General features: G+C 34.8%; 2 long non-coding RNA genes across 6 annotated transcripts in view; one reads left to right on the top strand and one right to left on the bottom strand.

Annotated features, from left to right (window-relative positions):
• Positions 1-14,713, bottom strand: part of LOC135278324 (uncharacterized) — a 47,482-nt gene that overhangs the window by 16,135 nt on the left and 16,634 nt on the right. The window lies entirely within an intron of this gene.
• Positions 1-14,713, top strand: part of LOC135278307 (uncharacterized) — a 34,131-nt gene that overhangs the window by 17,511 nt on the left and 1,907 nt on the right. For 3 of the 5 annotated variants that reach the window (XR_010345826.1, XR_010345828.1, XR_010345830.1), the window contains 2 exons: positions 5,864-5,998; positions 7,877-10,281. This is a non-coding gene — a long non-coding RNA (uncharacterized LOC135278307). Of the gene's footprint in view, positions 1-1,646; positions 1,931-5,863; positions 5,999-7,876; positions 10,282-10,362; positions 10,402-14,713 lie in introns of those variants that run through there. The other 2 variants (XR_010345827.1, XR_010345835.1) reach the window with 2 other exon arrangements.

Raw genomic sequence — 14,713 nt, 5'->3', positions numbered from 1 at the left:
AGATAAAAATCTATGGCATAAGTTCTTACATTTTTTTAAAACCTCACTCCATCCCAGGGACTAGTTTCTGTTAAGCAGCGTGCCAGGGCACCCTAAATAATGAAATCTTATGGATTTTATTTTTTTTATCCTAAGGCAAACTATATTAAGTGCAAAAATGAGGTAAAGTTAGAAGACTTGTCTCAAAGGCTAAGCATAAAGTTCATATACAGTATGAGTTACAGTCTCCCAGCAAAACTAGAGTGAATCACAGAATAATACAATCACATAGACTGTTTCAGAAATCAGCAGTGCTACTTGTATCTGACACTAATAATAATTTCTCTTCAGCCTCTTCAAATCTAACAGTTAAGCACAGTGAAAAATGTGTCTAGGATCTGAATGAGAACCTCTCTTTCTTTGGAATAAATTGTAAAATGAGTAGCAGATAGCATCATTACTGCAAATGATAGACTTTTTAATGCTTGGTTATTCCCTTACATCAAAATTCTTATGCAGAATGGATGCCTCTTCATTTGTTATTTTCACTTTCCCTAAACAAGACAAAAAGGAAAAGAAAGCTTAAGATAATCTTTTAAAAATTAATGCATTTGCTTAAAGAAAAGCATGATTTGGAGTTTTTCATTAAAGCATGAAAAGTGTGGTACTGCATCAGTCAATCACATCCAAACAATGAGATGTGACAGTTTTGGTGATCCAGCAGGTCCTTCAGCTGTATCCCCTCAGGTGCAGGGAGTGCAGCCAAGTGCACATGGCCTTGAGTGTCTTCATGACTGAGATTAAAACCTGACCTAAATTGATGAGGTTATTTTCTAACGGTAGAAAGAAAATATACAAATGCCATGAAACTGTATGACAGCTCTGCTTCAAAGAGTCCAAGAGTGGGAAAAAACTAGTTCCACCAAACTGTTCCTCTGAATTAGCATTTTGCTGTGATCACCTAATGACAATTGCAACATACCTAATTACGAGGATGATTCACTTGGATGAGCAACTGCTACACAGCCAAGTTCTCTATAGGTTAATGGAGTGGGAGAGCAACTGGGCTGGGACTGCTGCATGCATTTACCATTATTTGTAGGTTAGGGAAGTACAAATAAAAGGCACAAAAAGGACAGAATTGACAGAAAAGAAGATACAGTGAAATCAGAAATTTTGTAAAGTCTTGTACAAGAGAGGAAAGATGTTAAGCAATTTACATAGATAAGCACAGTAACATATTCTTAGATCTTCATATTATGTTTCATTTTTTTATGTAAAACATTTTTACATTAATTCAAAGCATTCAGTGTAGGCTTTATCTGTTAGGAAAAGTTGGAAGTATTTATCCATTTTGTTTAACTAGTTTTCTATCTTTAAAAAGTTCTGTTAGATATCTCTTTGTAGCTTGATTTTTAATGTATCTTTGATGGAGCCTGAAGCAGGGAGAAATCTAATTATCCCTCTTTCTTCCTTTCTTTCCTAATTTCTAATAATAAAATAAAGTTAGTGATTAAGGCCACAGAAAATTTGCTGAAATTCACACCCAATTCCATCCTATCTAAATTGGAGGAAACACACTCTGTACAATCCTCATCAAAGCAATGCTTGAACAGTCCTACATTTCTGGCTACACTTGAAAATCTGGTATAATTGGGAATCAACAGGGCAAGATGACAGAATGCAGAGAATCTACAGCACACATCACATCATCAGATGGAAGCTGGGCATGCTGGTGGTGCTCCTGAAGAGCCTCTACTCTGAGCAGAATCTGCACCCAAGGGCTGGATGTCTAAGCTCATCACATAACACCAGCAGCAACTTGTAATTTAACAGAGTGAGAAGGTTACTATTCGCCTCAGAAGACATGCAAAAACTTTCCCTGGTATCTCAGCTTCTCCAGAGCTCTGAATAGTAATTCTGGATTGATAAGAGACATCTTTTCCCACAGGTCTGTAATCCTCAGATGACACTTTATTGATTTTTCCTTTACATTAGAATATAAGTAATTTATTTATATTAATGTATGGCTGGAAAAATAGGTCAGGAGGATGGCACTGAAACTGTTGAAACTTTGCCACTTGGTGGACAGGTGTGTACAGAATTTTGGGGCAAGAAGAGGATATGGAGAAAGAAATATAAATTTGAAAATAGTAACACAGTCATTCAGTTAGAGTCTAAATTCCAATTTCTATTCTAAATTATGCAGAGAACTAAAATGTATGTAATAGTACGTGAATCTGTTTGAGAGAACTAGATGGTGAATGCCTTTGTGAGTTTGCAGTTGTTTCCAACCACATTCCAAGCATATGAGTGACATAAATTCCATGTATGATAGATGTATATGAGCTACTACAACAATGGAATTTATACAGGAAGAGTAAAACAGCATCATTAAGAAAGAGATCCTTATATCATAATGCAAACCTATATTACATCAGCTGAGCCACAAACTTTTGAAGAGGAACAGAGAGACACTGTTTCTTTCCTGGAGAGACAATCATAATTCATACCATCATTTTTGAGTCTATAATTGGTCAGTTTCCTAAGCATCTTCTATTTTCTTCCTACAAAATATCAGGAAAATGAAGTCCCTAAGAAATGATATTAAAGGTGTCAAAAAAACCCACCAAAAAACAAGAACAAAACAAAAAACCAATACAACAATCAAACAAAAAACCCCACATTTACATTTTCTTTACATTTTCTACTGCTATTGTTTCTTAAGCTCTCTGTAGCGACTGCTGTATTAGCATGGATTTACTATTAATATGAAATATATCATATAATACTGGCTCCAAACTTTGTAACAAAACCTCTCTATTTGTGGTATACTTAATCTCAGATGTCCCTGCCTTCACTAATATATTCAGAAGGCTTTCTTAACCCAGTCCATGGGGTACTTTAAATATTGAACCCACAGAATTTAGGAAAACATTGCCTCTCAAAACATTCTTCCGATATAAAACTGAGCTGGTTGAATTAATGATAATGAAAAGTAGGAAAAAAAAATCTACTATCAAATAGTTTTTATTTCATAAACAAAAAAGACCCAATTATATCACCTATTGAGTAGTTTTAAATTTCATATCACATCATTGTCTAGTCAAGGTATACCAAATAACCCAACACTCTGGCAAGATTTCCGTACCTATCATCTAAGAATCAGATTTATCAGGCAGTTTCTTTGATGTATCATCATAAAAGATCTTCAGCATGAAGCACTCTTCCTTGCTGTATCCTAATGATAGTTTTGCTTTACAAACAACAGACTTAAAAGATTCAGTATATTACAGTGCAGGTTTTATTAGTGTCACATTTACTCTGGATTTCACATAAACACCTTTTTAACAGCAAAGTTAATGTTAGTTGAAAATGTCAGTATTAAGTAGGAAAATTTTTAATAAACTCAGGTTTATATACACTGGCATGCTAACAAAGGATGTTTCAACGTCTTGAACCTACAATGCAATCCAGAATCAAAACAGGTTGTGTATAAAACCTGTAGTGAAGCCCTGAACTCTGAGTTTGGGGCTTTTGAGGTTTGGTTTTGGTTTTCAGTTGTTTTTTTTCTGGCACAACTGACACTATGCATTAAACTGCAATGTCAAAGAGCAATTATTTTACATAAAAGTGATTGAAAACAACTCTTCTTAGGTGTCAAAAAGTCTTTGTCTAATCAAATTTATTTCAGACAGACAGGAGCCACAAAGTAAAGTTATCTTTTAATAAGTGCTGCAAATCAGCTAATTAAAAAGTACAGCAAGAATGCTTTCAGTGATTTATAACCAATTCATGTCTCCAAAAGCCTTTTTCTGGGACAGATAATTACTGCAAGGGTTGATGAAGGCCAGAAGACTTAGTACAGTTCATGGCATCATTTTAAATTTTCTTAAAAGTGATTATGTCACGTCATATACAAGAGAATTTGATTGTCCTATGAATTACTTAGGCTTTAAGGAGCCTCTGAGCTTGAGAAAATAAAACTTTACTATTTTAAATTAAATTCTAAGCCTTCAAGGCTTGGTGGGAACAAAGACACAGATTCTGAATGTCTTTTAACAAGCTTGGAAAGAAGCTTCTAGCTATTCAAATGAAGTTTTTAATAACTTTAAAATAAGTTCTTAACTTTTTTGCTACATAAGCTTCTAGGTGCATTTTTAAGACTTCTACTCTAAATCTTCCAGTCTAATAGTTTTCCTCTTTTCAAAAAGACAAATAGGACAATTGTCAGAAAAGTTTTTGTGCTGCAAATCACAAAGGTTGCACCTTGCTCTAACTATACAAATAGTGATAGGTAAGCTGGATTCTTTTTTCATTATTTCAAATTTTTAATTAATTTAATTAATAACAGCAGATTTTTTTGCCACAGAGCAATAAAAACTGTCCTTAAAAAAGACATTAATTTTACATGAAAGGATGCTGGCCATCTTCACGTAAAAACTTTTAAATAAGACTACTTCTTCCAAGGGTTCTCTTATTATTCTTCTTCAGTTAAAATGCTTTTTCAGTGGCCTTCATGTTTATGTAAAATTGCAATTGTTGTACTTATTTCCCATATTTCTGAACACTCCCGTAAACTGAAGTGTTGCATACAGAAGTCAAGGACCTTGTGAGGCAACGTTGTACATAGAAGCATACACCATAATATTAGCCCCAGTCCCTGGGGTTTAGACTTTGACTTTGTGGTCATGCAGATGTATTTATTCTCTGAGGTTCAGCACCACAGGATGTGGGAATTGTAAATGCCTCATGTCATTTGGCCTCTGATCACACACCACATCGTGTCATCGGGATGTAGCTCACTGATCAGTGGGGTCTAGTGCAAGGTATCCCTGCCCATGGTAGAGGGGTTGGATCTAGGGGTGCTCTTTAAGGTTCCTTCCACCTCAAGCCATTCTATGACTCCATGGCTGTTGTCTCATGTCTGGTTAATGCAGGTGCAATGAGATGCTTGCAAAGACACTCTGTAAAGAATAGTCGTTTTGCATGGTAACACTTCAAAACTGTACTGTAGAAACTGACTTTTAGGAATACAGACAGCATTGCAAAGCCCTGTTTAAGGCTTTACTACTGGGAGGCAGACTCTGTAGCATTTCAAGTCTCCCATAGCAGTGAATCATACCCAATTCAAGGACTCATTATTTATTTTCTCCTTTGCCAATTGCAGCTGACAGCTTCAATTGCTCTTTAAAAGCAGCAGCACAGTGAGTGAATTTTGATCCCTGGAACAAAAGGCTGTTTTCCTTTATAAATCTGGAGTGGTGAAATTAGAACAGGAAATCAAGGTCAATCCATCATCAGTAATCAAATGAATCACACATTTATTAAAATTTTAAGGTTCAGGTTTTATATCCTCTTTCTGTGTTTATGTTGAGACTCAATTCCAGAGACATTTCTCAGAGAGCTCTAGAAGGAAATAACATCCCTTTTCACTGTCTCTTTCCTGTTTAAAATATTCAACTGCCATACTTTTAGAAAATATTTAGAAATATAGAGTGCAGAGTTTGGCAGTGGTTTGGTATACTGTCTCTGTCCCAGAAAGGCCCTCCAAGACAGAGCACAAATTTTTACAGGAATGGAACTCTTTGCATAAAATTTAATTATTAAAAATTTTAGGTTATAATTAACTTTTGTTTAAACTTTTAATAATACTTTTATTGTAACTTTTTAAATAAAATTTTTTTGAAACTTTTATGCTTAATTTGAACTCTTTCTTTTGAGAACAAAAGAAAGTATCCTTCATGGTAAGGTCATAATAAGTCACATTTTTATTTAATCTTTGTAATCTTTAAATATTTTTCAACATAATTCATTTTAGATAGCTGTGAAATCAAAACAATTATTACTTTTTTAATGACCCTATATTATTTATATATTCCAGATCTTCATAAAGGAAAACCTGCAAAAAAATCACCTTTATGTGCTACAATCTGCAGACTTAGCTGAATTTTACTAGAAGCTGAGTATGCTCAACAAAAGAAGAAAACAATCAATGTACTTCAAAATCAGAATCTAGGTATGTATGCTTAAATCCTTAATACACTCCTGTGAAAATCAGTGTTTTTCTCTTTCTCTTTCATTTTCAAAAGATACTCTCTTCACCATTCACCAGAACTAAATTATGCACTAGCAATTTCAGTCTAATCAAAAGGATTCTGAAGAGCAAAAAAGAACCCCCTTCTGAACTGTTATTGTTATCCACAATGGGGCACTCAGAGTGCAAGAGTTAGATTGCAGCACTTGAATGCGATCACCTGTTCTTTTCCAAGAGTACACCAGAGAAGAAACGATGGGACTAGCAAATCTGAATGCATATTATGAATAACCCCAAGTGTCATAGGGTTCCTAAGTAAAGTTAAGCCTCAAACTTACAGAAAATGCAACTGGTTGCAAAATTGGCATCTGACTTCAGAGCACTAATCCTGTCAGAGTACAAGAAGAGTTTGGACACCCCCCTCAGGCACATGTTGTGATTCTTGGGGTGTCCTGAGCAGGCCCAGAAGTTGGACTTGGTGATCATGATGGATCCCTTCCAATTCAGCATATATTATGATTTTATGACTTTAGGTAGTAATTTGCAGGGACATTTAGATTCTTCAAAAGTTTAATCTTGGTTTCAGGTTAATGATATTTAAAGAATTATAAACTGTTGTATAGACCTAGTATAAAGAGAAACACTTTTAAACTTTTAAAGAATACATCAAAAATCAGTCAAAACTGCCAAACCCACAACTAATATAAATTAAATACTTGTTAGAATGTTTTTAAAGAAAATCTCAATTATAATGGGAAACAATTAGAATACTTTAAAATTATTGCTAGTATCTGTCTATGTGCAAGTAATATTTGCATCCATGTTACTGCAGTTCTAAGATTTTTTTGATGTAAAAAATTTTCATGTGCTACACAATTCCATTTAATGGGGGGTAAAACCTAAGACATCTGATGCCTGCATACATACAGCTATAATTAGGAAATAATGCCATCTTTTACTTCTGTTTATTCTGATGGCATGCAGGCAGTTAGACATCCGTGAGTTCTATCTTCATTCCCTGTTGGGCACTTTCAGATAAGGAAAAAACAAAGAATGGGAAAAAGAGAAAGATGAGTGAAACTTTTTTTTTCAAATAATATAATTTTTCAAAATGTTTACATTTTCATTGTCAGAAATGAATATATATAGTATTTTTACCTAGAGAAGAAAGCAAAATATACAAAATATTAAGCAAAATAAGCAAAATATTATGTGACCCTCGCTTATTTGGAGTATAAATTGAGTTATGTAAGCTAACTTTCTCTTCATATTCCGGATTTTATTTTTGCCTTTTTAATCCCAAGTTTCATATATCAGCACAAGTAAGAGACTTTCCTTGCATTATCACACATGCTTTCCAAAAGTCATGATTTAAATAGGCAAAAAAATGTTAAGATACTTGAGAAAATAAAATAGAAAAAATCCTCTGTTCTGATAGTGCAATTCCAGAAGGCTTAGATTTTTAGGTTACAGCTTCATATGACTTCAAACTCATTGTGTCAGTGTAACCAATCTCTCCTATTTTGAGCTAAAGGTTTTTTTTTTTTTTTTTCCCAAGCATTTCAGAGACCACAGGATCTCTGAGCAGTTTTAGAGAATCCTTTTACAATCTATACATCCAATAAAAATTATATCTGCCATAGATTTTCAGTGTCTTTTTATTTAGGGGGAAATTCCAGGAAATTATAGTTCCAGCTTAATATTTTCTTTATTTATTTGAAAGTGGCCAGTGAATATATATGGTGCTAAACTTGTACAAGGAAATTGAGACTGTGGTAAGGGAAAATGTGAATTTCTGCACTTGTGGTATTGAGCTGGTCGATATAATGAAAAATAGACTTTTCTTGTCTCTTTTGCCAGGTAAAATGTGATGAAAGCAAGAGGCGTCAAGTTGCAATGGGAGATTTAAGTTGGATATTAAAAAAATATTTCTTTCCCTGAAAGTGTTGTCAAGCACTGGAACAGGTGCTCAGGGCGAGGGCTGGATCACCATCCCTGGAGGTATTTAAAAGATGTGTAGATATGTAGGCACTTGGGACACAAGTGGTGGACCTGGCAGTGCTGTGTTAATGGATGAACTCAATAATCTTAGGGGACCTTTGTATCCTAAACAATTCTATGATTCTATGAGTCTGTGACTTACTCAACAATAAAACAGAAGTGTATAAGAAGGTTGGTTGCTTGAAGGTGATGAACCTGATATGTGTTTTTTAAAGGCAAAATCTTAACTTCAGTGCTATTAAATGAGGGCTTTGACTCCTTGTTTTTTTATTTTCATTATTGTTTGGTTGTTTTTTTAACAATGGAACACTACTGTGAATTCAGTGCAGTTAATACTGGAGATAAAACTGGTTCTGTTTGCAATTGATGTTATCTAATATGTTTCCCTGGGACTAAGAAAAGTATTAAGAAAAATAAAAATGACACCAGAGTCTATTACAACCCAACTGCAAATGATTTGTTCATAGAATTATGAAAGATGAATCAACCAGTCTAAAATAAAAACATTTCAGTTCTTATCTGTGGACTGATGCTACCATTGTGAGTAGCTTCTAGAAGATTTTTAACTGCAGCACAGCAATTTTATGAAGCCAACTGCAGAACAATTTATACATGATATATAGCTCAATTTTTGCAAAACATTTGTCAGATGACATGTCAATCACAGCATGCTAGTCAATGTTCAGAAGGAGAAATTCAATCTTCATATCTTAAAATACCACAAAGAAAGAACAAAGGAAGATGGATGGGGGAAAATAAAAGGATAGGAATGAAATTTTGCAATGAATTATTTTTCTTTGCTTCATTCTCTGTCTCCTTTGTTTCTTCTTTTTTCATGTACCTTTCTTTGTCCCTTGATTTTTCCTTCATCTTGCTGTTGTATTTTTTATTAATAGCATACTATTATTGTGCCTGAATCTTTCCAAGTTCTTTCTAGAGGCTGTTTCTCATAGCAAATAAAAGATAAAAGCTAGCTGTGTTGCACATTTCTCCTCTGATTTCTTTCATGTTTGGACTTCTTTTCAAAAATATTAATAATTATAATGCTCTACTACTATCTCTATCTTGTCTATTCTTTGTCTAATTGTCATCTTTTTTCTCTGACTTCAGAGATCCAGGAGGCTAAACTGATGTCTTGGCTTTTTAAAGCCTGTATTTAATTCTCTGGCCATGAAACAGTTTTAAATTAAAACAATGAGTTTTATAATACTTCTTTCAATGGCAAAATTTTTAAAGACTTGAAGATTTTGGGTGACAAAACATGACCCCATGGAGCACAGGTCCTCATCTATTGCATGTTAAATAGAATTATTGGGAAATGTCACACATTACCAAATCATTATCACAAAAACTGTTGGTGATACTGAGACTAGTTAGGAGAAAATTATAGTCTCTGGAATGTCTTGGTTAGTAAGTAAGTTAGATATCAAACCACAGACAGAAAAAGGGTTTGCAATGAAGCAGTACATTTTTGGAAATCTCTATACCCAGTAGCTGAGACCAAAGCTATATAAAGTGACTAATGTAGTTTTACAAGTGAACAAAACTCAGTGACAGTGGAGGCAATGCACTTTGACATAATAGATTAATTTCTTATTAATATATATCTTCATGATGCATGTGAATTTGCAGAATATCTCAAGTGCTAAATTCAGAAGTTTTGGGCTCCCAGTTTTGTCCTGTGCCCAATTTCTGTTGAGATTGTCAGTGTAGACAGTCAAATTTTAAGGCCCAGTTCTGCTTTAGTATCACCTCTCAATAGTTAATCATCTTATGATTTGAGAAGGCAAAATTCTATTGAATACATATCCAGCACAGATTATGAGAATATGTTCTGATGTAGGTTGCATATGCATTTATGTTTGTTCATTTGACATGAGGGACTCTCAGTTTCCTTCTAATCTTTTACCTGCATTGGTGCAAAAGCAAAATGACCTGTCCATATAGACCAAGGTACTGTCATAGAAAGTTTTATCACCTGGTATCAAGTAAAGATGAGTTTTTAATTATCTAAATATACAGTAATCTATGTTTTATTGATTACTTAGGCCTAGATTCACAGATCTGTTTGCTTCAGGAGGTGCATTTGTTTTTGTCCTTTGTGCTTTTATTTCCCAATTTCTGTTCTGCATCTTTGTCACTCCCACCTATGTTATCAGAAACCATTTCTGACATTTTTTAGATGTTATCATTAAATATGTCAGATTCAGCACTTCCTTTATAATTACTGATGTCACTTATAATTTTTATTCATATAAGTTCAGTATTCCCTGAAATATTTTCTCATATGTAATTATTTATTGTTGATAGTTTCCTTTTCTATCTTCCTGTTGTAAATGCTTCAGAGTGAGTACATGCAGCTACTTTGGATCATCATGCACAAGGTACAAAATTAAGAGTTTCTAATCTAGAATTATGTACCAGAACACAATTCTTGAGGTTTACTCTATTACTACCAGATGCAGCCATGATCATTTTGCCATTTCTTTTAAGTCAGAATTTTGTAACTTTGTAACACTCACTACTGCATCATATCAGTTGTTTTAATGATGCATGGAGGTTGCTTTTGCAGATCTCTGATGTGAATGCTCTTTCCCAGCACTTGTTTTTCTTTTTTTTGGCTTTTGCGTGCCAGCTTCTGAGATCCCAAACCCACTCACTCGCTGTAGCCTACTGTGGCAGATGCTCCTAGTATTTCTCTTTCACAAACTCTGAAAGCTCTATGGCAGTAACCAAAACACTTTGTCACTGTTGCTGCTTGGCTTCCTTCACCCTGGGCTCTGCTGCAGTCCCTCTTATTGCATCTTCTTTTCCCCTGCTACCATTCCATGTTCTCCACTGACTCTGCCTTCATGCTTTGCACTATTGTCCTCAGTTAAAAACAACAAAGCCCCATCTTGCTTCTATTCAAGTCTGGATGTTTTTATTGTCCCTTCACCAATATGCATTAAATGAGCTACTTGGTACTGGCTGAGGTCTCTGTTAATGACAGCTGGAGAGAAACCTGGATATTTCTTCTCAGCAGGTGACAACCTGTTTGCTGGAAATCTCCTTAAAAACTCTGGTAATCCAATGTAAGATTCACGGTCCCTGCACAGGTTAAGAAAACTGATCCATAAAACTAAAGTCTCGGTTCTCTGTATAATAAATGGAGGTAGATTCCTCCTAATTGAGATGCTCTGAGGTGCCCTTTGGAGATGCTTACTTTTATTCTTTGGATATATAATGAGCCTAGGCAATTAACTGTCTCCCAAATTAGGTGTCTAATGTAGACACCGTGAAAAAAATCCTCTTTCCCTTGTTACAGCAGAACATTATGCATTGCAATCTGTAGGTCTAATGAAAGTCTTTGGGAAAGGCCCAGCTGGAAAGAAAAATAACATTTTTTAACAGCTCCAATTTTATATTCACATTTTTTTCTTTTTATTATTTTTTCTTTTTTTATACATCAGTCAGTGAATCTCCAGCTAATTTGAAATTCTGCGTAGTTGACTACTTATGAATTACTATTGTATACATATTCTATAATATACCTTTTATGTATCTACTGAAATTCCTCTTTTTGAAGGTCATCTTTTCTTCTCTAATGTTCTAAATTATTCCTATTTCCATTTAAAAGAGTCCTTATATTTGCATCTGGGGGCTAAATTATGTCTAACATGCTTATTCTATCTTGACCTAGATTTAAACAAAAAAACCAACAACCCAATCTTTTTCCATTAACAATGCCAATTATGGAACAATCCTATTATAATGCAGTATGAGGCACTACAGCTTTTTCTATGCGATCCCTGGAATTCATGCATCTTCCAAGTCAAATACATGGAAAAGGCACAGACTGCTACAATTCAGGAGTTTTGCCAGGCTGCCATGTGGAGGATGCTGTAGGTCAATGATCCACTGGTGCAAAGGGCAGTCATTTAATAAACTCACTGCTTCTGCCATCATCTAACCACACATCTTAAGTGCATAATAAACACAGCTTCTGTCTGGGCCATATCATTACATCTAAAAAGTGGCATCTAATAGTTTTCTTCTAGCTTTTTTTAAAATCATGAATGAGAAGGAATGACAGACATTTTAGAAATGACAAATAAATAATAAAAATAGGCAAATAAGACATCTGAATTAAGCTTAATTTTCATTTATTTTCATTCCATAAAAAAATTCTATATTGATTAGTAGCAAATGCTAATGAGCTCCAAAAAAATTAAAATTGACCTGTAACTGTATTTTGTTCTTGAGATGTATATATATAGCTGTTAAAACCTTGCAATATATTACCATAGCCAGCTTTCCACACAGTCAATTTTTAAGTCCTATAAGAGACCTGCTTTGTTAATTAATTAATGATCTTAAAAATTTGTTTTGGCCTTTTAAGCTACTACTTAAACAGAGAAGAAGAATATGGGATTCTATTGTTTTGGTTTTACACAGTGTTTTGCCTGTCATACTAAGTAAATTTAATCTGCATTATTAGTAACTGTCAAATGCATACTCTGAACAGAAGGCAAATACAGCAGGTGGTATAAAAAAAGAGATGGCTGAAAGCAGAAAAGCAAAACAAATGATTGCTAGAAACTGCTAATCTAGTTATGAATAAATTTAAGAAAAATTAAAATGCATGCAAAACTTTCATTGAAGGTGAATACTTGACAGAAAAGGAGATAAACTGACCAATTCTTGTTATAAGACCATTTGTCAGGAAGCTCAAGTGCTAAAAACTCTTGAATATTCTAATTGCTTTAATGCAATTTGTATCAATTTAACCTGTCAGATTTTTGATCTTCCTAAGTGATGGCTCATCAGACAACAGACTTACTGAAAAGAGAACAGTTTCTTTGTTTATTAACACAAAAAATATGTGATCCTTTCAATTTACTATACTTTTCAGTGGTCAATTTTATTTTTTCTTTGCATAGAGTTAGCATTTACATGATATTTCTTCTGACAATTAAAGGTATACAGAAAACACTCTCAAAAGACATACAAAGAGTGAAAAAAATTTTCTCTGACTTTTTAATATTTTGTAATAATCTGATTTTCAGTGACATATCAAATAAAAAAGGGTATGCAGACAGTTAGGACTTTGCCAAAGGAGCAAAGTCTGTCAGTTTCTTTTTTTTTTTTTCTTCTATTTTGAATGATATGTGCAGGATGAGAGAAAGGTGCCAAGCCCTTCGGCAGTTCCCTAGAGCCTGGAGGCCAGTCTGCCTGGAGTCTGGTGCAGAATTTTACTCCTCCCAAATCTCACTTATGCCTCATGCTGGATATCCAATTTTTGGCGCTCAACAGAAACAACTTCAAAATAATTGGCCATAGTGGTGGTTGAAGACAGCTTGACCTTAAGCCGTTAGTTGGCGGTTGCTAAGCAGCTCTTAAAATTCCTGTAATCCCAGTGGAACAATTATTTCACTCTCTGTAAAACTCTGAAATTACTTGGCCCAACTTTGTTAAAAAATCAAACAACAACAAAAATAATCTTCTTTTAGAAAAAAATCAAACAAAAAAATGTTATTGAAATGTTAAGCATGTTAACAGAAGCCAAAGAAACAAGAATTTCTTTGTTCTTGAGTTTTTTCAGATGTGTATCTTCTCTGCCTAGCAGGCAAATAGATGTACCTTCAAAGCTCAGTGATGTTTCAATTGTCTGCAGTGTGATTTCTTTGTCCTACCCACATGACATGTATCCTCCTGGGACAAATATCCTGTGTGTTCACTTATTTCTTTATTAAATTCTTCATAATTGCAACACATGAAAATGAGAGAGAAAAAGGGATTTAGATGAGCGCACATGCTCCACAGAGATAAAATGCCTCCTGAGAGGAAATTCCACCCTCAGAGAGTTATAGCACCCTACAGACAAACCCCCATGTTTGATCTTTCCCCTCACTGGTGAACCAAGGGTGTCGAGTGACCCTTGCTAGTGCGGGACAGTCAGGCTCACTCCAGCAGGCTCACTCCAGCAGGGCTGCAGCTGCAGACACAGCTGCACTGAGGCTGTAACACCACTTACCCAACCTGTCCCTGGAGCCAGTGCGAGCCAGGGCAGCCGTTAGCGGCGTAGCGGAGGTAATGCCAGGATCTTTCAGAGCTGCTAAACTTCTAAGGAATGGAGTTACAGGAGAACTCCACAGGAGCCCTGCAACATGCAGGGAAGTTAGTGTTCAGATGCAGCACTGTAATTAAGGCAAGTGGGGCACAATATTTCATGTTGTTTAGAACAAACTCCTTGATAAATTCAGTCTTTGCTTATGTTTTGCACACAAGTTGCTCTTCCTTTTTGACAGTTGTATAGGACAGATGGTCTCAGAGCTCCTTCACCACTATGCAGAACTCTGTAGAGAGACCTCTATTTTTTCCTGCAGTTTTGACGTCTAAATTAGGTACATTTTTTAATTTCCACAGTTGCAATTAATAATTACACTTAAGTAAGTTAAGTCACTTTATTTGAGGATTGAAAATGAAAAGCTTTCTTCCTGCTAGACTTCTGAAATCAACTTAGAGCTTACCTTTAAGAGTTTTAATTAAATTGATGAGACTGTTATCTTCCTGCTCTTTTAACACCTTTTATTTATTTTTTTTAATGAGAACTGTATGGGCCATTCACTTAAGACTTGGACTCAATGATCCTTGTGGGTCCTTTTCAGCTCAGAATATTCTGTGAAATCTGTGAAATATGTCTCCATTTCCAGC

The sequence above is a fragment of the Passer domesticus genome, chromosome 1, assembly GCF_036417665.1.
Source record: "Passer domesticus isolate bPasDom1 chromosome 1, bPasDom1.hap1, whole genome shotgun sequence".
Lineage (NCBI taxonomy): Eukaryota > Metazoa > Chordata > Aves > Passeriformes > Passeridae > Passer > Passer domesticus.
Note: the sequence above shows the minus strand (reverse complement) of the source record. Positions and strands in the feature narration are given on the sequence as shown.